General features: G+C 32.5%; 2 pseudogenes; both read left to right on the top strand.

Annotated features, from left to right (window-relative positions):
• The first annotated feature begins 2404 nt into the window (after positions 1–2404).
• On the top strand, positions 2405–8344 carry LOC126917358 (transcription elongation factor SPT6-like; annotated as a pseudogene).
• A 4249-nt stretch (positions 8345–12593) lies between these two features.
• Positions 12594–18529, top strand: LOC126917339 (transcription elongation factor SPT6-like; annotated as a pseudogene).
• The last annotated feature ends 8765 nt before the right edge of the window (positions 18530–27294 follow it).

The following is a 27294-nucleotide window of genomic DNA, read 5'->3' as shown; positions in this document are numbered from 1 at the left end:
CTTCTTTATATGTACATTATGCTCTTTTTATAGAATCTTTTCTGAGGTTTTTTTCACAAATGTACAATTTTGATGGAGAAGTGTGTAATATATATGTACATAAAAAAGGAGGAAATTAACAGAAATGATTTTATTTTATATTTAATTTTATATTTCAATTTAGCAAAACAAATTTTATCATGAAAATGTTGTTTTCCTTCTTTATATGAACATTATGCTCTTTTTATAGAATCTTTTCTGAGGTTTTTTCTACAAATGTACAATCTTGATCGAGAAGTGTGTAATATATATGTACATAAAAAAGGAGGAAATTAACAGAAATGATTTAATTCTATATTTAACTTTATATTTCAATTTAGCAAAACAAATTTTATCATGAAAATGTTGTTTTCCTTCTTTATATGTACATTATGCTCTTTTTATAGAATCTTTTCTGAGGTTTTTTCCACAAATGTACAATTTTGATGGAGAAGTGTGTAATATATATGTACATAAAAAAGGAGGAAATTAACAGAAATGATTTAATTTTATATTTAATTTTATATTTAATTTTATATTTCAATTTAGCAAAACAAATTTTATCATGAAAATGTTGTTTTCCTTCTTTATATGTACATTATGCTCTTTTTATAGAATCTTTTCTGAGGTTTTTGCTACAAATGTACAATTTTGATCGAGAAGTGTGTAATATATATGTACATAAAAAAGGAGGAAATTAACAGAAATGATTTAATTTTATATTTAATTTTATATTTAATTTTATATTTCAATTTAGCAAAACAAATTTTATCATGAAAATGTTGTTTTCCTTCTTTATATGTACATTATGCTCTTTTTATAGAATCTTTTCTGAGGTTTTTTCTACAAATGTACAATTTTGATCGAGAAGTGTGTAATATATATGTAAATAAAAAAGGAGGAAATTAACAGAAATGATTTAATGCCAATTTTATATTTCAATTTAGCAAAACAAATTTTATCATGAAAATGTTGTTTTCCTTCTTTATATGTACATTATGCTCTTTTTATAGAATCTTTTCTGAGGTTTTTGCTACAAATGTAGAATTTTGATCGAGAAGTGTGTAATATATATATAAATAAAAAAGGAGGAAATTAACAGAAATGATTTAATGCCAATTTTATATTTCAATTTAGCAAAACAAATTTTATCATGAAAATGTTGTTTTCCTTCTTTATATGTACATAATGTTTAAAATATTCTACCTCAATGATATTACATCTTCAAACTATCAATTCTATACAATATATCTGTTTATATTTGCTCAAATATATCATATTACCATTTAGTTCTATTAGGTCATCCCATAAGTTCGTTCCGTTTTTCGAGCGGTTATATATGTTAAGATTGTTTATTTTTCAAGTGCATTGGTCCCTTATTGTCGTATGTTTATAAATCGACACATGAAATGTGTACACAAAAGTCGGCACGAACTTATGTGATGACCTAATATATATTATTCAAACACAGATACTGCCTTAATTCAAAAATATATGTATAAGTTTTATTTGTATAATAATTGACTTACTATTGATATGTTAATCTAAGCACGTGTAATTTTGATATGTATTTTATTATAAAATATTAGGAACATTAAACATGTGTTAAATAAGATGTTCGTTCTTTCTTTTCAACCCTTCATAAACTAATGATCATAGTTACAAATGTCATCATTTTGAATTTCAATTTTTAATAATTATTTATTATAAATAACAATAATATATATTTAAGAAATACTTTCAATATATATTAAAAAATCTGATAATGTATAAATAAAATGTATAAATAAAATGTATAAATAAAATAATGTATAAATAATGTATAAATAAAAATAATCATACTTAGTACACAAAAAAAGCATGTTTTTTTGTTTTAAAAATTATTTTATAGTTATAAAGCAGAATATATATGAAACATATACATGCATTTTATTAAATATTTTGCATAATGGTTTGCATAATTGACTGACATTATTTTAATAATGTAAACTGGCTACTTACTATAAAAAAAAATTATTCATAACTCGATCGCAGAGCCGTTACTTACTGCAGCGGCGGATTAAGGAACTATACTACAAAGAAAGTTGCCCCACCAAGAAAGTTTCTGGACGATCACAATACCCATAGACGCGTAGTATTAAACAGCTGTAGCGATCAGTCAGTGCTTCTTGCGCCGTAGTACGATTCTTCCGTCTGTTATTCTGCTTTGTTATATATTTTTTCGAAAAATTCTTATATTTCTAATAGAAAATGGCACATTATTTGGATTTTGAAGCAGAAGAAAGTGAGGTAACTAATAAAATAGTGAAATACGTGCAATTATTTGTGAACATATAATAATTGTGAACATATCTAATGTTTCATAATTTTATAGGAAGAGCAACAACTTGATGTTAAAGAAAAGAAGAAACTTAAAAAATTAGAAGCAATGCAGGACAGTGAGGATGAATATGACGACGAAGGTATGTGAAATTTTTGATACAAAAAAGTATTTAGTTACTGTTTCTTTCAAAGCTTTTTAAGGTCCTAGGAAATACATTATTACTTATACATTAAATATTATTATTTATACATTATATATATTATTTATACATATTATATATATTATTTATACATTATTATATATATATATATATTATTTATTCATTATACATTAAATATTAGAGTCAAGATTTATACATCATTAATAATATGTAAATTAATATTTACTGATACTTAGAAACATCTTCCTTTAAATTATATGTATGTTTAATATCTAGAAGATGATGGAGAAGTTCCCGGACTTATTGATGATAGTCCTATCGATGATGACAATGATGGTGAAGATAGTGATGGATCTGCTGATTCTAGAAAACGTAAAAAAAGTGATGATGAAGATTTTGATGATCGTTTAGAAGATGAAGATTATGACCTACTTGAAGAAAATTTAGGAGTTAAAGTTGAAAGGAAACGTCGTTTTAAGCGTTTACGTAAAATACAAGATGAAGAGTCAGAAGTGGAAGAAGAAAAAGAGATAGACGATGGAAGAGATGCTATTGCCAATGAATTGTTTCAAGGTTCTGGAGACGAGGATGAAGAAAGAAGTGAAGTTGACCACAGAGATGAAGTGGAAAGGTATGATGAGGAAGAAAGTGATGACGAAGATGATTTTATTGTGGATGGTGATGGAATACCCATAACCGAAAAGAGAAGAAAGAAAAGACCTACATATACGGATGCTGCATTGCAAGAAGCCCAAGATATTTTTGGCATTGATTTTGATTATAACGAATTTGGGAAATATGAAGAGGATGAGTTTGAAGAGGAAGAAGAGGAAGATGATGAATATAGTCATGATGATGCAGAAGACCGCCCAAGGCGATCAAAAAAACATCTTAAGAGAAAGAGCACAAGGAAAAGTATTTTTGAAGTATATGAACCTAGTGAACTTATACGTGGACACTTCACCGATGTGGACAATGAGATTCGTATTACAGACATTCCTGAACGTATGCAACTTCGCGTTGTTCCCATTATACCTACAGTGGAAGATTCGGATGAATTAGATCTTGAAGCTGAATGGATATATAAACAGGCATTCTGTCAACCAACAATTTCAATACAAGATTCTCATCTAAATGAAGAAGCCAAAGAAAGAGCTAAAAAGGGTCCGCAAACAATCGGCAAAATTAAGAAAGTTTTAGATTTTATGCGTAATCAGAACTTTGAAGTTCCGTTTATTGCATTTTATAGAAAAGAATACGTGTTGCCAGAGTTAAACATCAATGATTTGTGGAAAATTTATAAGTTTGACATAAAATGGTGCCAACTTAAACAAAGAAAAGAAAATTTAGTGAAACTCTTTGAGAAGATGAGGAATTTTCAATTAGATGAGATTATGAAAAATCCAGATGCTCCATTACCTGACAACATACGAGTTATTAAAGACGGTGATATTGAACGACTTAAAAATGCTCAAACTTTTGAAGAATTAAATGATATTTATCGACATTTTATGTTGTATTATAATCAGGATGTGTCATCCATGCAAGAAAGTGCACATAAGAAGAAAAAACAAGCACAAAGGGAAGCTAAATTGAAGAAAAGACAGCAACAACTTGGAGAAGATCTACCTGAAATTGCTGATGTAGAAGATGAAGAAGAAGAAATAGACGAATCATTAAAGCAGCCGATTAGAAAAGGTCCTTACTATATTTGCAGAAAAGCTGGCCTAGACGGATTTATTAAAAAATTTGGTCTCTCACCCGAACATTTTGCTGAAAATCTTCAAGACAATTATCAGCGTCATGAAGTAGATCAAGATCCAATAGAACCTGCAATAGTAGCAAATGATTTTTGTTCTGCAATATTTACAACAAGTGACGAAGTACTTAAAGCTGCACAATTAATGGTTGCGATTCAGTTGGCGCACGAACCATTAGTTCGTAAATGCGTTAGAGAAATGTATATGGAGAGAGCAAAAGTATCCGTAAAACCAACTAAAAAAGGAATAAAGGAGATAGATGAAGGGCATGCCATCTATGGATTAAAATATCTTAAAAATAAACCTGTACGGGATCTTGTTGGTGATCAATTCTTAAAACTAATTGTAGCAGAAGAAGATAAATTAATTACACTTTCCTTTAGTGACGTGATAGAAGGAAATACTAGCAATAATTATATCGATGAAATAAAGCAACTATATTATAGGGACGAATTTAGTAAAAGTGTCCAAGATTGGAATGCATTAAGAACTGGCAGTGTTGAAGTAGCTTTAAATCGGATTATTATACCTCAATTGAAAAAAGAATTGAGATCCAATCTTTTATTAGAAGCAAAAGAATGTGTTATGAAAGCGTGTTGCCGCAAAATGTACAATTGGATAAAAATTGCTCCATATACTTGTGAATTTCCCGATGAAGATGACGAAGATTGGAATACTAGCAAAGGAATTCGTGTGATGGGTTTGGCATATGTGCCTGATCCGTCTCAAGCCGCCTTTGCTTGCATAATTTCTCCAGAAGGAGAATGTACTGATTACCTAAGATTACCGCATTTATTGAAACGTAAAAATAGTTTTATGGAAAGTGAAAAGACATTGAAAAAGGCACAGTTGCTTGGAATTAAAAATTTTATTGCCACAAAGAAACCACATGTTGTGGTAGTAAGTGGTGAATCTAGAGAAGCATTAATGATTGTATCTGATATAAAAGAATGTATAGCTAATCTTGCAAAAGAAGGACAATTTCCTACAATCCAAGTGGAAATATGTGATAATGAACTTACTAAAGTTTATGCAAATAGTAATAGAAGTATATCTGAGTTCAGAGATTATCCAGAATTGTTAAGACAAGCTATATCTTTAGCAAGAAAAATACAAGATCCTCTATTAGAATTCTCTCAGTTGTGTACCATAGATGAAGAAATTCTGTGCCTTAAATATCATCCTTTGCAAGATCAACTTTCTAAAGATGATCTTATAGAAAATTTATATTTGGAATTTATAAATCGTATAAATGAAGTAGGAGTAGATTTAAATAGAGCAGTTCAGCAGCCTTATACAGCAAACCTAGTACAATTTGTATGTGGCTTGGGACCTAGAAAAGCACAGGCTCTGATTAAGATTTTGAAACAAACTAATCAGAGATTAGAAAATAGAACACAGCTTATAACAGCATGTCATATGGGACCTAAAGTGTTTGTCAATTGTGCTGGTTTTATTAAAATTGATACAAATAGTTTAGGAGATAGCACAGAGGCATATGTGGAAGTACTAGATGGCTCGCGTGTACATCCAGAGACATATGAATGGGCAAGAAAAATGGCAGTAGATGCTTTAGAGTATGATGATGAAAATGCAAATCCTGCTGGTGCCCTAGAAGAAATTCTTGAATCACCAGAAAGATTAAAAGATTTAGATTTAGATGCATTTGCAGAAGAGCTTGAAAGACAGTGTTTTGGAAACAAGTGCATTACTCTTTACGATATAAGAGCTGAACTGAATTGTAGATACAAAGATCTCCGTGTACCTTACCAATCTCTAAATACTGAACAATTATTTGATATTTTGACTAAAGAAACTCCGGAAACTTTCTATGTCGGTAAATTAATTTTGGCAACAGTTGTTGGTATAAGCCATAGAAGACCTCGAGGAGATCAATTAGATCAAGCGAATCCTGTTCGAAATGATGAAACCGGATTATGGCAATGCCCATTCTGCTTGAAAAACGATTTTCCAGAATTGTTCGAGGTATGGAATCATTTTGATGCCGGTGCATGTCCGGGGAAAGCAACTGGAATTCGTTTAAGGTTGGATAATGGAATATCTGGATACATTCACGTAAAAAATCTGTCTGATAAACATGTCGCTAGTCCAGAGGAAAGAGTACGTGTCGGACAAGTAATTCATTGTCGTATAATTAAGATCGAAGTAGAACGATTTAGTGTCGAATGTACTAGCAAGACGAGTGATCTTATTGATAAAAATCACGAATGGAGACCTCAGCGAGACGTTTATTATGAAGTAGAGGCAGAAGAAAAAGATATGAAAACAGATGAGGATGCTAAGAAATTACAACAACGACAAACTTATGTAAAACGTCTTATAGTTCATCCTAGTTTCCATAATATAAGTTTTGCAGAAGCTGAAAAGTTAATGCCAACTATGAGGCAAGGGGAAGCAATAATACGACCTAGCAGTAAGGGAGCCGATCATTTGACCGTAACATGGAAAGTTACAGAAAATATTTATCAACATATTGATGTAAGGGAAGAAGGCAAAGAAAATGCATTCTCTTTGGGTCGCAGTTTATGGATTGGCAATGAAGAATTTGAAGATTTGGATGAAATTATCGCTAGACATATTAATCCGATGGCTGCTTATGCTTCGGAACTTTTAGATTTTAAATATTACAAAACAAGCGTAGAAGGCATTAAAGATAAAGCAGAAGAAATTTTGAAGGAACAGAAGAAGCAAAATCCTGGAGGAATACCATATATTGTATCTGCAACTAAGGTATGTTCGAAAATATTTAATATTTGCTTATATTCCTACTTCAAAATTTTTATTTTTCAATTAAATTAATATTTTTTGTTATACATTTTAGAATTATCCTGGAAAATTTTTACTTTCGTATTTACCACGAACTCGTTGCCGTCATGAATATGTTACTGTAATAGCCGATGGATTTCGATTTAGAGATCAAATGTTTAATAGAATAAATGACTTGTTCCGCTGGTTCAAAGAACACTTTAGAGATCCTATGCCAGGACAAGCTACACCTGGTACTCCACATGGAACTATGACTTCCAGAACACCATACAATGGTACTCCAGGAGTGAATGGTAAGTTTCATATTACTAAGAATTTGGATCCTATAATAATTTTTATTCTACTGAAATTAACTTCCTTTTTGTCTGTTTCTTTTTTTTCAGGAGTGAATGCAGATACAATACAGAGGGTAGCACAGAATATGCCACACGACATGTTACATTCACTCTCGAAAGTAGCAAATCAAACTCCACATCATTATCCACCATACACTCCAGGAGCTGCTAGTGTTAATAATTATGGAATGTATGGAAGTACGCCTTATACGCCTTCCGGCCAAACTCCGTTTATGACCCCCTATCATACACCACACCACACGCCTCATCATCCACAAACACCCAGCCACTCTCAAGGACCATTCTTACAACCAATTCCTCCAGCAATGAATTCAAATTCACATACAACTGCAAGATCACATAGATCTGTCACTAGTACATCTAATGCAACGAATTGGACAAAAGCGGCGGAAGCATGGGCTCGATCAAAGCAATCTTCTAATTCATTTTCTAATTATAATAATACTACTCCAAGATATGATGAATCTAGAAAAACGCCACGAAATCAAGAAGATCAAAATGGGAGAGCAACTCCGCGCAATAGAACCCCATCTGCACGTACTCCGTCTTATAAATCTCCTAGAGAAACTCCATTTACAAATTCTAGTCCCCGGAGTATGTCTAAGTGGAGATGGTACTCCCCTATATGATGAAAGTTGATAATCATACGTTTTACATGTATATGTAGCTAGAACAATTGGTTATTTGAAACAATACTCTATCGAATAGAGTATACTCTATTAACAAAAGAAAAAGAGTAAATTGAACCATAAATGTGTATGGTTTCATTTTCTGTTAATTGGCACAAAGCATTTTCTATATCAAATATGTATTACTAGTACAAATTATGCACTTTTTATAGAATCTTTTCTGAGGTTTTTGCTACAAATGTACAATTTTGATCGAGAAGTGTGTAATATATATGTACATAAAAAAGGAGGAAATTAACAGAAATGATTTAATTTTATATTTAACTTTATATTTCAATTTAGCAAAACAAATTTTATCATGAAAATGTTGTTTTCCTTCTTTATATGTACATTATGCTCTTTTTATAGAATCTTTTCTGAGGTTTTTCTACAAATGTACAATTTTGATCGAGAAGTGTGTAATATATATGTACATAAAAAAGGAGGAAATTAACAGAAATGATTTAATTCTATATTTAATTTTATATTTAATTTTATATTTCAATTTAGCAAAACAAATTTTATCATGAAAATGTTGTTTTCCTTCTTTATATGTACATTATGCTCTTTTTATAGAATCTTTTCTGAGGTTTTTTTCACAAATGTACAATTTTGATGGAGAAGTGTGTAATATATATGTACATAAAAAAGGAGGAAATTAACAGAAATGATTTTATTTTATATTTAATTTTATATTTCAATTTAGCAAAACAAATTTTATCATGAAAATGTTGTTTTCCTTCTTTATATGTACATTATGCTCTTTTTATAGAATCTTTTCTGAGGTTTTTTCTACAAATGTACAATCTTGATCGAGAAGTGTGTAATATATATGTACATAAAAAAGGAGGAAATTAACAGAAATGATTTAATTTTATATTTAACTTTATATTTCAATTTAGCAAAACAAATTTTATCATGAAAATGTTGTTTTCCTTCTTTATATGTACATTATGCTCTTTTTATAGAATCTTTTCTGAGGTTTTTTCCACAAATGTACAATTTTGATGGAGAAGTGTGTAATATATATGTACATAAAAAAGGAGGAAATTAACAGAAATGATTTAATTTTATATTTAATTTTATATTTAATTTTATATTTCAATTTAGCAAAACAAATTTTATCATGAAAATGTTGTTTTCCTTCTTTATATGTACATTATGCTCTTTTTATAGAATCTTTTCTGAGGTTTTTGCTACAAATGTACAATTTTGATCGAGAAGTGTGTAATATATATGTACATAAAAAAGGAGGAAATTAACAGAAATGATTTAATTTTATATTTAATTTTATATTTCAATTTAGCAAAACAAATTTTATCATGAAAATGTTGTTTTCCTTCTTTATATGTACATTATGCTCTTTTTATAGAATCTTTTCTGAGGTTTTTTCTACAAATGTACAATTTTGATCGAGAAGTGTGTAATATATATGTAAATAAAAAAGGAGGAAATTAACAGAAATGATTTAATGCCAATTTTATATTTCAATTTAGCAAAACAAATTTTATCATGAAAATGTTGTTTTCCTTCTTTATATGTACATTATGCTCTTTTTATAGAATCTTTTCTGAGGTTTTTTCTACAAATGTACAATTTTGATCGAGAAGTGTGTAATATATATGTACATAAAAAAGGAGGAAATTAACAGAAATGATTTAATTTTATATTTAATTTTATATTTAATTTTATATTTCAATTTAGCAAAACAAATTTTATCATGAAAATGTTGTTTTCCTTCTTTATATGTACATTATGCTCTTTTTATAGAATCTTTTCTGAGGTTTTTTTCACAAATGTACAATTTTGATGGAGAAGTGTGTAATATATATGTACATAAAAAAGGAGGAAATTAACAGAAATGATTTTATTTTATATTTAATTTTATATTTCAATTTAGCAAAACAAATTTTATCATGAAAATGTTGTTTTCCTTCTTTATATGAACATTATGCTCTTTTTATAGAATCTTTTCTGAGGTTTTTTCTACAAATGTACAATCTTGATCGAGAAGTGTGTAATATATATGTACATAAAAAAGGAGGAAATTAACAGAAATGATTTAATTCTATATTTAACTTTATATTTCAATTTAGCAAAACAAATTTTATCATGAAAATGTTGTTTTCCTTCTTTATATGTACATTATGCTCTTTTTATAGAATCTTTTCTGAGGTTTTTTCTACAAATGTACAATTTTGATTGAGAAGTGTGTAATATATATGTACATAAAAAAGGAGGAAATTAACAGAAATGATTTAATGCCAATTTTATATTTCAATTTAGCAAAACAAATTTTATCATGAAAATGTTGTTTTCCTTCTTTATATGTACATTATGCTCTTTTTATAGAATCTTTTCTGAGGTTTTTTCTACAAATGTACAATTTTGATCGAGAAGTGTGTAATATATATGTACATAAAAAAGGAGGAAATTAACAGAAATGATTTAATTTTATATTTAACTTTATATTTCAATTTAGCAAAACAAATTTTATCATGAAAATGTTGTTTTCCTTCTTTATATGTACATTATGCTCTTTTTATAGAATCTTTTCTGAGGTTTTTTCTACAAATGTACAATTTTGATCGAGAAGTGTGTAATATATATGTACATAAAAAAGGAGGAAATTAACAGAAATGATTTAATGCCAATTTTATATTTCAATTTAGCAAAACAAATTTTATCATGAAAATGTTGTTTTCCTTCTTTATATGTACATTATGCTCTTTTTATAGAATCTTTTCTGAGGTTTTTTCTACAAATGTACAATTTTGATCGAGAAGTGTGTAATATATATGTACATAAAAAAGGAGGAAATTAACAGAAATGATTTAATTTTATATTTAATTTTATATTTAATTTTATATTTAATTTTATATTTCAATTTAGCAAAACAAATTTTATCATGAAAATGTTGTTTTCCTTCTTTATATGTACATTATGCTCTTTTTATAGAATCTTTTCTGAGGTTTTTTCTACAAATGTACAATCTTGATCGAGAAGTGTGTAATATATATGTACATAAAAAAGGAGGAAATTAACAGAAATGATTTAATTTTATATTTAACTTTATATTTCAATTTAGCAAAACAAATTTTATCATGAAAATGTTGTTTTCCTTCTTTATATGTACATTATGCTCTTTTTATAGAATCTTTTCTGAGGTTTTTTCTACAAATGTACAATTTTGATCGTGAAGTGTGTAATATATATGTAAATAAAAAAGGAGGAAATTAACAGAAATGATTTAATGCCAATTTTATATTTCAATTTAGCAAAACAAATTTTATCATGAAAATGTTGTTTTCCTTCTTTATATGTACATAATGTTTAAAATATTCTACCTCAATGATATTACATCTTCAAACTATCAATTCTATACAATATATCTGTTTATATTTGCTCAAATATATCATATTACCATTTAGTTCTATTAGGTCATCCCATAAGTTCGTTCCGTTTTTCGAGCGGTTATATATGTTAAGATTGTTTATTTTTCAAGTGCATTGGTCCCTTATTGTCGTATGTTTATAAATCGACACATGAAATGTGTACACAAAAGTCGGCACGAACTTATGTGATGACCTAATATATATTATTCAAACACAGATACTGCCTTAATTCAAAAATATATGTATAAGTTTTATTTGTATAATAATTGACTTACTATTGATATGTTAATCTAAGCACGTGTAATTTTGATATGTATTTTATTATAAAATATTAGGAACATTAAACATGTGTTAAATAAGATGTTCGTTCTTTCTTTTCAACCCTTCATAAACTAATGATCATAGTTACAAATGTCATCATTTTGAATTTCAATTTTTAATAATTATTTATTATAAATAACAATAATATATATTTAAGAAATACTTTCAATATATATTAAAAAATCTGATAATGTATAAATAAAATGTATAAATAAAATGTATAAATAAAATAATGTATAAATAATGTATAAATAAAAATAATCATACTTAGTACACAAAAAAAGCATGTTTTTTTGTTTTAAAAATTATTTTATAGTTATAAAGCAGAATATATATGAAACATATACATGCATTTTATTAAATATTTTGCATAATGGTTTGCATAATTGACTGACATTATTTTAATAATGTAAACTGGCTACTTACTATAAAAAAAAATTATTCATAACTCGATCGCAGAGCCGTTACTTACTGCAGCGGCGGATTAAGGAACTATACTACAAAGAAAGTTGCCCCACCAAGAAAGTTTCTGGACGATCACAATACCCATAGACGCGTAGTATTAAACAGCTGTAGCGATCAGTCAGTGCTTCTTGCGCCGTAGTACGATTCTTCCGTCTGTTATTCTGCTTTGTTATATATTTTTTCGAAAAATTCTTATATTTCTAATAGAAAATGGCACATTATTTGGATTTTGAAGCAGAAGAAAGTGAGGTAACTAATAAAATAGTGAAATACGTGCAATTATTTGTGAACATATAATAATTGTGAACATATCTAATGTTTCATAATTTTATAGGAAGAGCAACAACTTGATGTTAAAGAAAAGAAGAAACTTAAAAAATTAGAAGCAATGCAGGACAGTGAGGATGAATATGACGACGAAGGTATGTGAAATTTTTGATACAAAAAAGTATTTAGTTACTGTTTCTTTCAAAGCTTTTTAAGGTCCTAGGAAATACATTATTACTTATACATTAAATATTATTACTTATACATTAAATATTATTATTTATACATTATATATATTATTTATACATATTATATATATTATTTATTCATTATACATTAAATATTAGAGTCAAGATTTATACATCATTAATAATATGTAAATTAATATTTACTGATACTTAGAAACATCTTCCTTTAAATTATATGTATGTTTAATATCTAGAAGATGATGGAGAAGTTCCCGGACTTATTGATGATAGTCCTATCGATGATGACAATGATGGTGAAGATAGTGATGGATCTGCTGATTCTAGAAAACGTAAAAAAAGTGATGATGAAGATTTTGATGATCGTTTAGAAGATGAAGATTATGACCTACTTGAAGAAAATTTAGGAGTTAAAGTTGAAAGGAAACGTCGTTTTAAGCGTTTACGTAAAATACAAGATGAAGAGTCAGAAGTGGAAGAAGAAAAAGAGATAGACGATGGAAGAGATGCTATTGCCAATGAATTGTTTCAAGGTTCTGGAGACGAGGATGAAGAAAGAAGTGAAGTTGACCACAGAGATGAAGTGGAAAGGTATGATGAGGAAGAAAGTGATGACGAAGATGATTTTATTGTGGATGGTGATGGAATACCCATAACCGAAAAGAGAAGAAAGAAAAGACCTACATATACGGATGCTGCATTGCAAGAAGCCCAAGATATTTTTGGCATTGATTTTGATTATAACGAATTTGGGAAATATGAAGAGGATGAGTTTGAAGAGGAAGAAGAGGAAGATGATGAATATAGTCATGATGATGCAGAAGACCGCCCATGGCGATCAAAAAAACATCTTAAGAGAAAGAGCACAAGGAAAAGTATTTTTGAAGTATATGAACCTAGTGAACTTATACGTGGACACTTCACCGATGTGGACAATGAGATTCGTATTACAGACATTCCTGAACGTATGCAACTTCGCGTTGTTCCCATTATACCTACAGTGGAAGATTCGGATGAATTAGATCTTGAAGCTGAATGGATATATAAACAGGCATTCTGTCAACCAACAATTTCAATACAAGATTCTCATCTAAATGAAGAAGCCAAAGAAAGAGCTAAAAAGGGTCCGCAAACAATCGGCAAAATTAAGAAAGTTTTAGATTTTATGCGTAATCAGAACTTTGAAGTTCCGTTTATTGCATTTTATAGAAAAGAATACGTGTTGCCAGAGTTAAACATCAATGATTTGTGGAAAATTTATAAGTTTGACATAAAATGGTGCCAACTTAAACAAAGAAAAGAAAATTTAGTGAAACTCTTTGAGAAGATGAGGAATTTTCAATTAGATGAGATTATGAAAAATCCAGATGCTCCATTACCTGACAACATACGAGTTATTAAAGACGGTGATATTGAACGACTTAAAAATGCTCAAACTTTTGAAGAATTAAATGATATTTATCGACATTTTATGTTGTATTATAATCAGGATGTGTCATCCATGCAAGAAAGTGCACATAAGAAGAAAAAACAAGCACAAAGGGAAGCTAAATTGAAGAAAAGACAGCAACAACTTGGAGAAGATCTACCTGAAATTGCTGATGTAGAAGATGAAGAAGAAGAAATAGACGAATCATTAAAGCAGCCGATTAGAAAAGGTCCTTACTATATTTGCAGAAAAGCTGGCCTAGACGGATTTATTAAAAAATTTGGTCTCTCACCCGAACATTTTGCTGAAAATCTTCAAGACAATTATCAGCGTCATGAAGTAGATCAAGATCCAATAGAACCTGCAATAGTAGCAAATGATTTTTGTTCTGCAATATTTACAACAAGTGACGAAGTACTTAAAGCTGCACAATTAATGGTTGCGATTCAGTTGGCGCACGAACCATTAGTTCGTAAATGCGTTAGAGAAATGTATATGGAGAGAGCAAAAGTATCCGTAAAACCAACTAAAAAAGGAATAAAGGAGATAGATGAAGGGCATGCCATCTATGGATTAAAATATCTTAAAAATAAACCTGTACGGGATCTTGTTGGTGATCAATTCTTAAAACTAATTGTAGCAGAAGAAGATAAATTAATTACACTTTCCTTTAGTGACGTGATAGAAGGAAATACTAGCAATAATTATATCGATGAAATAAAGCAACTATATTATAGGGACGAATTTAGTAAAAGTGTCCAAGATTGGAATGCATTAAGAACTGGCAGTGTTGAAGTAGCTTTAAATCGGATTATTATACCTCAATTGAAAAAAGAATTGAGATCCAATCTTTTATTAGAAGCAAAAGAATGTGTTATGAAAGCGTGTTGCCGCAAAATGTACAATTGGATAAAAATTGCTCCATATACTTGTGAATTTCCCGATGAAGATGACGAAGATTGGAATACTAGCAAAGGAATTCGTGTGATGGGTTTGGCATATGTGCCTGATCCGTCTCAAGCCGCCTTTGCTTGCATAATTTCTCCAGAAGGAGAATGTACTGATTACCTAAGATTACCGCATTTATTGAAACGTAAAAATAGTTTTATGGAAAGTGAAAAGACATTGAAAAAGGCACAGTTGCTTGGAATTAAAAATTTTATTGCCACAAAGAAACCACATGTTGTGGTAGTAAGTGGTGAATCTAGAGAAGCATTAATGATTGTATCTGATATAAAAGAATGTATAGCTAATCTTGCAAAAGAAGGACAATTTCCTACAATCCAAGTGGAAATATGTGATAATGAACTTACTAAAGTTTATGCAAATAGTAATAGAAGTATATCTGAGTTCAGAGATTATCCAGAATTGTTAAGACAAGCTATATCTTTAGCAAGAAAAATACAAGATCCTCTATTAGAATTCTCTCAGTTGTGTACCATAGATGAAGAAATTCTGTGCCTTAAATATCATCCTTTGCAAGATCAACTTTCTAAAGATGATCTTATAGAAAATTTATATTTGGAATTTATAAATCGTATAAATGAAGTAGGAGTAGATTTAAATAGAGCAGTTCAGCAGCCTTATACAGCAAACCTAGTACAATTTGTATGTGGCTTGGGACCTAGAAAAGCACAGGCTCTGATTAAGATTTTGAAACAAACTAATCAGAGATTAGAAAATAGAACACAGCTTATAACAGCATATCATATGGGACCTAAAGTGTTTGTCAATTGTGCTGGTTTTATTAAAATTGATACAAATAGTTTAGGAGATAGCACAGAGGCATATGTGGAAGTACTAGATGGCTCGCGTGTACATCCAGAGACATATGAATGGGCAAGAAAAATGGCAGTAGATGCTTTAGAGTATGATGATGAAAATGCAAATCCTGCTGGTGCCCTAGAAGAAATTCTTGAATCACCAGAAAGATTAAAAGATTTAGATTTAGATGCATTTGCAGAAGAGCTTGAAAGACAGTGTTTTGGAAACAAGTGCATTACTCTTTACGATATAAGAGCTGAACTGAATTGTAGATACAAAGATCTCCGTGTACCTTACCAATCTCTAAATACTGAACAATTATTTGATATTTTGACTAAAGAAACTCCGGAAACTTTCTATGTCGGTAAATTAATTTTGGCAACAGTTGTTGGTATAAGCCATAGAAGACCTCGAGGAGATCAATTAGATCAAGCGAATCCTGTTCGAAATGATGAAACCGGATTATGGCAATGCCCATTCTGCTTGAAAAACGATTTTCCAGAATTGTTCGAGGTATGGAATCATTTTGATGCCGGTGCATGTCCGGGGAAAGCAACTGGAATTCGTTTAAGGTTGGATAATGGAATATCTGGATACATTCACGTAAAAAATCTGTCTGATAAACATGTCGCTAGTCCAGAGGAAAGAGTACGTGTCGGACAAGTAATTCATTGTCGTATAATTAAGATCGAAGTAGAACGATTTAGTGTCGAATGTACTAGCAAGACGAGTGATCTTATTGATAAAAATCACGAATGGAGACCTCAGCGAGACGTTTATTATGAAGTAGAGGCAGAAGAAAAAGATATGAAAACAGATGAGGATGCTAAGAAATTACAACAACGACAAACTTATGTAAAACGTCTTATAGTTCATCCTAGTTTCCATAATATAAGTTTTGCAGAAGCTGAAAAGTTAATGCCAACTATGAGGCAAGGGGAAGCAATAATACGACCTAGCAGTAAGGGAGCCGATCATTTGACCGTAACATGGAAAGTTACAGAAAATATTTATCAACATATTGATGTAAGGGAAGAAGGCAAAGAAAATGCATTCTCTTTGGGTCGCAGTTTATGGATTGGCAATGAAGAATTTGAAGATTTGGATGAAATTATCGCTAGACATATTAATCCGATGGCTGCTTATGCTTCGGAACTTTTAGATTTTAAATATTACAAAACAAGCGTAGAAGGCATTAAAGATAAAGCAGAAGAAATTTTGAAGGAACAGAAGAAGCAAAATCCTGGAGGAATACCATATATTGTATCTGCAACTAAGGTATGTTCGAAAATATTTAATATTTGCTTATATTCCTACTTCAAAATTTTTATTTTTCAATTAAATTAATATTTTTTGTTATACATTTTAGAATTATCCTGGAAAATTTTTACTTTCGTATTTACCACGAACTCGTTGCCGTCATGAATATGTTACTGTAATAGCCGATGGATTTCGATTTAGAGATCAAATGTTTAATAGAATAAATGACTTGTTCCGCTGGTTCAAAGAACACTTTAGAGATCCTATGCCAGGACAAGCTACACCTGGTACTCCACATGGAACTATGACTTCCAGAACACCATACAATGGTACTCCAGGAGTGAATGGTAAGTTTCATATTACTAAGAATTTGGATCCTATAATAATTTTTATTCTACTGAAATTAACTTCCTTTTTGTCTGTTTCTTTTTTTTCAGGAGTGAATGCAGATACAATACAGAGGGTAGCACAGAATATGCCACACGACATGTTACATTCACTCTCGAAAGTAGCAAATCAAACTCCACATCATTATCCACCATACACTCCAGGAGCTGCTAGTGTTAATAATTATGGAATGTATGGAAGTACGCCTTATACGCCTTCCGGCCAAACTCCGTTTATGACCCCCTATCATACACCACACCACACGCCTCATCATCCACAAACACCCAGCCACTCTCAAGGACCATTCTTACAACCAATTCCTCCAGCAATGAATTCAAATTCACATACAACTGCAAGATCACATAGATCTGTCACTAGTACATCTAATGCAACGAATTGGACAAAAGCGGCGGAAGCATGGGCTCGATCAAAGCAATCTTCTAATTCATTTTCTAATTATAATAATACTACTCCAAGATATGATGAATCTAGAAAAACGCCACGAAATCAAGAAGATCAAAATGGGAGAGCAACTCCGCGCAATAGAACCCCATCTGCACGTACTCCGTCTTATAAATCTCCTAGAGAAACTCCATTTACAAATTCTAGTCCCCGGAGTATGTCTAAGTGGAGATGGTACTCCCCTATATGATGAAAGTTGATAATCATACGTTTTACATGTATATGTAGCTAGAACAATTGGTTATTTGAAACAATACTCTATCGAATAGAGTATACTCTATTAACAAAAGAAAAAGAGTAAATTGAACCATAAATGTGTATGGTTTCATTTTCTGTTAATTGGCACAAAGCATTTTCTATATCAAATATGTATTACTAGTACAAATTATGCACTTTTTATAGAATCTTTTCTGAGGTTTTTGCTACAAATGTACAATTTTGATCGAGAAGTGTGTAATATATATGTACATAAAAAAGGAGGAAATTAACAGAAATGATTTAATTTTATATTTAACTTTATATTTCAATTTAGCAAAACAAATTTTATCATGAAAATGTTGTTTTCCTTCTTTATATGTACATTATGCTCTTTTTATAGAATCTTTTCTGAGGTTTTTCTACAAATGTACAATTTTGATCGAGAAGTGTGTAATATATATGTACATAAAAAAGGAGGAAATTAACAGAAATGATTTAATTCTATATTTAATTTTATATTTAATTTTATATTTCAATTTAGCAAAACAAATTTTATCATGAAAATGTTGTTTTCCTTCTTTATATGTACATTATGCTCTTTTTATAGAATCTTTTCTGAGGTTTTTTTCACAAATGTACAATTTTGATGGAGAAGTGTGTAATATATATGTACATAAAAAAGGAGGAAATTAACAGAAATGATTTTATTTTATATTTAATTTTATATTTCAATTTAGCAAAACAAATTTTATCATGAAAATGTTGTTTTCCTTCTTTATATGTACATTATGCTCTTTTTATAGAATCTTTTCTGAGGTTTTTTCTACAAATGTACAATCTTGATCGAGAAGTGTGTAATATATATGTACATAAAAAAGGAGGAAATTAACAGAAATGATTTAATTTTATATTTAACTTTATATTTCAATTTAGCAAAACAAATTTTATCATGAAAATGTTGTTTTCCTTCTTTATATGTACATTATGCTCTTTTTATAGAATCTTTTCTGAGGTTTTTTCCACAAATGTACAATTTTGATGGAGAAGTGTGTAATATATATGTACATAAAAAAGGAGGAAATTAACAGAAATGATTTAATTTTATATTTAATTTTATATTTAATTTTATATTTCAATTTAGCAAAACAAATTTTATCATGAAAATCTTGTTTTCCTTCTTTATATGTACATTATGCTCTTTTTATAGAATCTTTTCTGAGGTTTTTGCTACAAATGTACAATTTTGATCGAGAAGTGTGTAATATATATGTACATAAAAAAGGAGGAAATTAACAGAAATGATTTAATTTTATATTTAACTTTATATTTCAATTTAGCAAAACAAATTTTATCATGAAAATGTTGTTTTCCTTCTTTATATGTACATTATGCTCTTTTTATAGAATCTTTTCTGAGGTTTTTGCTACAAATGTACAATTTTGATTGAGAAGTGTGTAATATATATGTACATAAAAAAGGAGGAAATTAACAGAAATGATTTAATGCCAATTTTATATTTCAATTTAGCAAAACAAATTTTATCATGAAAATGTTGTTTTCCTTCTTTATATGTACATTATGCTCTTTTTATAGAATCTTTTCTGAGGTTTTTGCTACAAATGTACAATTTTGATCGAGAAGTGTGTAATATATATGTACATAAAAAAGGAGGAAATTAACAGAAATGATTTAATTTTATATTTAACTTTATATTTCAATTTAGCAAAACAAATTTTATCATGAAAATGTTGTTTTCCTTCTTTATATGTACATTATGCTCTTTTTATAGAATCTTTTCTGAGGTTTTTTCTACAAATGTACAATTTTGATCGAGAAGTGTGTAATATATATGTACATAAAAAAGGAGGAAATTAACAGAAATGATTTAATGCCAATTTTATATTTCAATTTAGCAAAACAAATTTTATCATGAAAATGTTGTTTTCCTTCTTTATATGTACATTATGCTCTTTTTATAGAATCTTTTCTCAGGTTTTTTCTACAAATGTACAATCTTGATCGAGAAGTGTGTAATATATATGTACATAAAAAAGGAGGAAATTAACAGAAATGATTTAATTTTATATTTAACTTTATATTTCAATTTAGCAAAACAAATTTTATCATGAAAATGTTGTTTTCCTTCTTTATATGTACATTATGCTCTTTTTATAGAATCTTTTCTGAGGTTTTTCTACAAATGTACAATTTTGATTGAGAAGTGTGTAATATATATGTACATAAAAAAGGAGGAAATTAACAGAAATGATTTAATGCCAATTTTATATTTCAATTTAGCAAAACAAATTTTATCATGAAAATGTTGTTTTCCTTCTTTATATGTACATTATGCTCTTTTTATAGAATCTTTTCTGAGGTTTTTTCTACAAATGTACAATTTTGATCGAGAAGTGTGTAATATATATGTACATAAAAAAGGAGGAAATTAACAGAAATGATTTAATTTTATATTTAATTTTATATTTAATTTTATATTTCAATTTAGCAAAACAAATTTTATCATGAAAATGTTGTTTTCCTTCTTTATATGTACATTATGCTCTTTTTATAGAATCTTTTCTGAGGTTTTTTTCACAAATGTACAATTTTGATGGAGAAGTGTGTAATATATATGTACATAAAAAAGGAGGAAATTAACAGAAATGATTTTATTTTATATTTAATTTTATATTTCAATTTAGCAAAACAAATTTTATCATGAAAATGTTGTTTTCCTTCTTTATATGTACATTATGCTCTTTTTATAGAATCTTTTCTGAGGTTTTTTCTACAAATGTACAATCTTGATCGAGAAGTGTGTAATATATATGTACATAAAAAAGGAGGAAATTAACAGAAATGATTTAATTTTATATTTAACTTTATATTTCAATTTAGCAAAACAAATTTTATCATGAAAATGTTGTTTTCCTTCTTTATATGTACATTATGCTCTTTTTATAGAATCTTTTCTGAGGTTTTTTCCACAAATGTACAATTTTGATGGAGAAGTGTGTAATATATATGTCGGGGCGGCGTTAAGATTTGAGTTAGGGTTGAGGGCGTGAAACGAATCCCTATTGGCGCTAGACGTGATCATTATGCAATAGAGGAGATATTTACTAGTGCAAATATGACTATGATGGAATTGGAGAAGTAATCGGATAATTAGGTACTCGAGAAGCTAATGACAATGATCCTAGGCTCACTAACGAATCCGCGGTCAAGGGGATGACGGACTCTACTTTTCCTCAGCGTCTAAGTTGTACTCAATGTTAATGCACGAGGCAATCACTACGTATCCGAGAGTTACTTGAATCGTCTTTTAGATCGTACCGGAGAGTGGTTCTCCATCACGGTAACGCTGTCGAGGAAAACTATGATGGGTGTGCCCAAGGGCACGAAATCATCGGATTCGTGGAGAAAAGCCTTCATTCGGAAAGTGAGGGAAATTGGCGTTACTGTTAATTGGTCAATTTCCATGTTGGTGGTTAGGGAAGGGTGCTAGCCGCCCTTAGGAGAAAGTTCGAGAAGAGGAAGCGTCGTTGGTGAGAAAAATAGATTTCTCCTATTTTCTCGTAGCTGGGACGAGGACTGTTTGTCGGTTTGAAGGACTTTAGTTAAACAGACCTTAAGATTTATAGCAGGTCCTCGGGCTAGCTGAACATGTACTGTGGAGACGCGTCGACGTCTGGTAATCATCTTACTCAAAGAATAGAGTCTGCGTGTGGCGAGCCACGGGACAGAAATCGTTGAAATGCTTACCGTCGTGCCCCGTCCTAAGTATTTCTTTTAAGGAGAGCTATAGGGTTACTTCATGCCTTTGTTAGACAAAACGTTCATCCCTTGACCGCGACTACGTTCGGCGACTGGTTGTCGCCTCGAGCCCGAGCTCACTATCATAAATCTCAAATAAGTACAGTCGAATCGAATGACAACAGTTTCTTAATTCGGCTATGGTGAAATCTAAATTACAATACTAGGGGTCTTCCCAAAGTTCCGAAGGGAAGGTTCCAGTATTCTTTCATCTCCGACACGGCCATTCTGACTATCACACGTCCTCGTGTGTAACTAAAATATTGAGTTTCCTAACATTAGACTCGATACAATTGACATTATTCACAATTTAACTAGATGTTCGAATAAGGCAAGGGTCCAGTGTAGCAACAAATCCTGTTCGGGGGTTTGGCAGCAAAGAAATAAAAGATAATGAAAATTAGTAGCGTTATAGTTAGTACTCAAGGTGATAGTTGCATTCTGCAGGTTATTAGTCGGATCGTATCGGCATGATGGACCATTTTCGATTTCGCACTCCAAAGGATCTCGGTCTTCTAGATCGTGTGAGCACATAGAGCTTTGTTCCACGGTTTCACCGAGCTTTACCATATTGTTGCCCCGAGATGCATACGAACCACACCGCATGTTCTCACTGAGCCCTTATCATACTGTCGCCCCGAGATGCATGCGAACCACACCGCATGTTCTCACTGAGCCTTATCATACTGTCGCCCCGAGATGCATGCGAATCACATCGCATGTTCTCACTGAGCCTCATCACACTGTCGCCCCGAGATGCATGCGAGTCACATCGCATGTTCTCACTGAGCCTCATCACACTGTCGCCCCGAGATGCATACGAGTCACATCGCATGTTCTCACTGAGCCTCATCACACTGTCGCCCCGAGATGCATGCGAGTCACATCGCATGTTCTCACTGAGCCTCATCACACTGTCGCCCCGAGATGCATACGAGTCACATCGCATGTTCTCACTGAGCCTCATCACACTGTCGCCCCGAGATGCATACGAGTCACATCGCATGTTCTCACTGAGCCTCATCACACTATTACCACAAAAAGCGTTTGAACTACATCACACGTTCTCTCTGAGCTTTATCACATTATTTCCCCGAAACACGTGCGAACTCGCTCTGCCGGGTGTTACTGGCATAGTGCTACTGATCTTCCGAGGTCGAAGTGCTCATATCGTCATGGTCACTGTTATTGCCTTCACTACAGACATCCAACTCGGCAGGGGTGCAACCATCTGGCATTTTCCTTAACCTGTCGTGACTGTACTTGTACGGTCGCTTACCGTCTAATGTCCTTAAGATATACCTGTCCCCTTCCAAGACTTCTGCTATTACAAATGGACCTCTAAATTTTGGATCTAGTTTGGTTTGATTCCTTTCCTCATTCTTGCGTAATACGAAATCACCGAGATTAAACCTAACCGCTTAAGCTTTAGCTTTGTCAAATCCATCCTCATCATACCTAGCACTAGTTTCCATCCACTTTATTGCCTGTCGTCTTATATTGGAGATATCGATACTTTTGATGTTATCGGGTAACAACAGATCGTGAAGTCTTGCCGTTCTACCTATTAGTAGTTCTAATGAGCTCGAGTTTGTCACGCGGTTGGTGGTGCAATTCAAAGCCAACTGTATTTCCCCAATCGCGTCTTGCCACGGCCGCCCGGTCGTCTCTACTACCGTGAACATATTTTCCAATGTACCCATAACACGCTCTACCTGTCCACTGGCTCTACTACCACCGATCGCTATCAAGTGAACCTTAATTCGTTTGCTTGCGCAGAATTCTCGAAATTCTTTTACCCTTAAAACATCTTCCCCCGATCTGCTATTATCCGGCAGGGACTCCCGAATAAAATATAGCGGATTTAAGCGCTTTAATGGTGTTAAGGGAATCTATCTTACGAGTATGATGCAGGTATACGAATTTAGTGAAGACGTCGATCAAAACAATGACGTACTCCTTTGAATTGCTTTTACCACTCAACTTGCCTGTTATGTCCATGTGGACCGTATGCCAGGGTATGCTGGTCTTAGGTATAGGATGCAGTTCGGCTTGTATCTTACCTAAACTAGCTTTCGAAACATGACAAGCATGACAGTTCTCAATGAATCGGCGAACGTACTTCGCCATCCCTTCGAACCAGTAATACTCGTATAGTTTCTCCAGCGTTTTCTCCCAACCTAAGTGCATAACTGACTGGTACACATGGTTAATAACAGACTATCTAAAACATCTTGGGACTGTAGGTACACAGAGAATCCTGCCTTTTCTTTGTATCCTACGGTGCAGAGTACCGAACCGTAATTCGTATGTATTCGCGATGTCTTCCGCGAGTCCATCGTTTTGCAATCCCTTGACGATTTCCAAGGTTTGAGAATCACAACGTTGTCCCGCTAATAGCCAATCTTCCGAAATTTCGGCCAGTCAACTATTTTCTCTTTGATTTTGTCGAATTTAATAGGGTCAACGCCTGTGGGGTTTCGCGACAAGAAATTTGTGAGCCGTCCGTTTACTTTCCCGATACATAATGTCAAAAATAAAAGTCTGCAAGTAAGCCCATCACCTATGGTCCCTGTCATTTAAATGTACTTTATTACTCGATGCTTTCAACGAGTTGCAATCCGTGACGACAAGAAATTCCCGTCCCTATAGATAGTGACAGAAATGTTTTATGGCGTTTACGATAGCTAATGTATTGTGTTCATAGGAGTGATATCTGGATTCCGCGGGGCTGGTTCTTTTACTGTAATACCCTATTACCTTGTTCTTACCTTCGGCTTGATGCGTCAAAATCACCCCGTAACTCTCCGAGCTAGCGTCAGTATGTAGTTCTATCGGGTAATTGGGGTTGAATATCGTTAGCACCGGCGCGTCGGTCAGGGCGGAAACTACCTGTTGTCTTATTTTCTCGTGTCTATCTGTCCAAGTTATATTTCTGTTATCTGAGATGAGCGCATACAGGGATTTCATCGTCTGTGAGAATTTAGGGATGAATTTTCGGAAGTACGGAGCTAACCCTATGAACTGCCTGAGTTGTGTAACGGTCGTTGGCACAGGTGAAGAACTTAAGGTGTGTATTTTACCCGGGTTAGGACGAACTTCTCCGTTATGAATTACATATCGCAAATGGAGCACCGATGTCTTTAGAAAAGAACGTTTCGCAAAATTAAAAGAGAATCCGGCTTTTACGAGGGTATCTAATACGGTGTTCAATCTTTCCAAAGCTCGATCTATCGAGTTGGCAATAATTAGGACGTCATTGAAATAAATAACAACATACGAATGAGCGAGGTCACCTAAGGCCTTGCGAATGACCCTCCGAAAGACGGACGGTGCAATTTTTCAGTCCAAACGGCATCGTTATCTACTCATATTGTCTGTCGGGGTAACGAACGCTGTAAACTTCGTTGGATTAGGATAAATAGAAATTTGGTGAAACCCGCTGGCCATGTCCCGGCTAATAAAATATCTCGCCTCTTGCGATCTCGCGACTTGATCCGCAATAAGGAGTAAAGGGTACCGATCCGCGACGATACTTTGATTTAGATCTCGGGGATCCACTCGTAATCTATCTGAGCCGTTTTTTTTTCTTCACGAGTTACGGCTCGCTAATGGCGAATTACTAGGCCTTATAATTTTTGCTTTAATTAGAACGCTTGTTTTCTCACGTACCGCTCTTCGCTCCTCCTCGCTAAGTCTATGAGGACTTCCTCCTACGGTGGTGTTAGGATCAGTTAATCGTATTTCTAACCGGCCTGCATTTACGCGAATACGTAGGAAACCCGTAACGAATGAATCTTTGAATTTGTCGAGAAGAGAAATTGATCGACTTTTATTATTACCATGTACATCAGCGTCAACTTCATTAACGACGATCTCGTTTGCAGTGGTTTCATTACAGACACCAATCATTTTTGTTTTACACATAGCGAGGCTATTTTGTGTAATGTTACGTCAAAAACCAGACTTAGAGTTCCGCAACTAATCGCGACATCATATTTCAAATAACTATCAGCAAGGACATGAGAAACTATCTTCGATGTAAAAATCATTAATACACACAATGAACAAATGGGAGGCGTATGTTTAATACAGGTATTCCCTACTCCTCGCATTACTAATATGTCAGTCATTCCTTTGCCAGAAAATCTCGAGGCCGCGGACACTTTAATTAGTGAACGCTCGGCTCCCGAATCGGAGTAAAATGGAAACGACTCACCCAGATGACTTGATCTATCCGTTGGTGCTTCCAGTACGTAGAAGTCGACTCGCCACTCGTTATTGAAATTATAGTTTCCTTCCATAATCAGGTTGGCAGCTGCGCCCCATGCAGCGGAGTCGGAGCACGCGATTTTAAGGGTTAAAACGTGGTAGCGATAATTGTTAGGTCTCACACTCGATTTGCACTAGCGACTGAATTGCGCACGACTTGCGACTTGAGCACGATGATCGTAAGTTCTAGCACTGTTATAATCGGCACTGATCCCACTTCTGATGTCGGGGCGGCGTTAAGATTTGAGTTAGGGTTGAGGGCGTGAAACGAATCCCTATTGGCGCTAGACGTGATCATTATGCAATAGAGGAGATATTTACTAGTGCAAATATGACTATGATGGAATTGGACAAGTAATCGGATAATTAGGTACTCGAGAAGCTAATGACAATGATCCTAGGCTCACTAACGAATCCGCGGTCAAGGGGATGACGGACTCTACTTTTCCTCAGCGTCTAAGTTGTACTCAATGTTAATGCACGAGGCAATCACTACGTATCCGAGAGTTACTTGAATCGTCTTTTAGATCGTACCGGAGAGTGGTTCTCCATCACGGTAACGCTGTCGAGGAAAACTATGATGGGTGTGCCCAAGGGCACGAAATCATCGGATTCGTGGAGAAAAGCCTTCATTCGGAAAGTGAGGGAAATTGGCGTTACTGTTAATTGGTCAATTTCCATGTTGGTGGTTAGGGAAGGGTGCTAGCCGCCCTTAGGAGAAAGTTCGAGAAGAGGAAGCGTCGTTGGTGAGAAAAATAGATTTCTCCTATTTTCTCGTAGCTGGGACGAGGACTGTTTGTCGGTTTGAAGGACTTTAGTTAAACAGACCTTAAGATTTATAGCAGGTCCTCGGGCTAGCTGAACATGTACTGTGGAGACGCGTCGACGTCTGGTAATCATCTTACTCAAAGAATAGAGTCTGCGTGTGGCGAGCCACGGGACAGAAATCGTTGAAATGCTTACCGTCGTGCCCCGTCCTA

Source organism: Bombus affinis, chromosome 6 (assembly GCF_024516045.1).
Source record: "Bombus affinis isolate iyBomAffi1 chromosome 6, iyBomAffi1.2, whole genome shotgun sequence".
NCBI lineage: Eukaryota > Metazoa > Arthropoda > Insecta > Hymenoptera > Apidae > Bombus > Bombus affinis.
The sequence above is the reverse complement of the archived record's forward strand: the minus strand, read 5'-3'. Positions and strand labels throughout refer to the sequence as shown.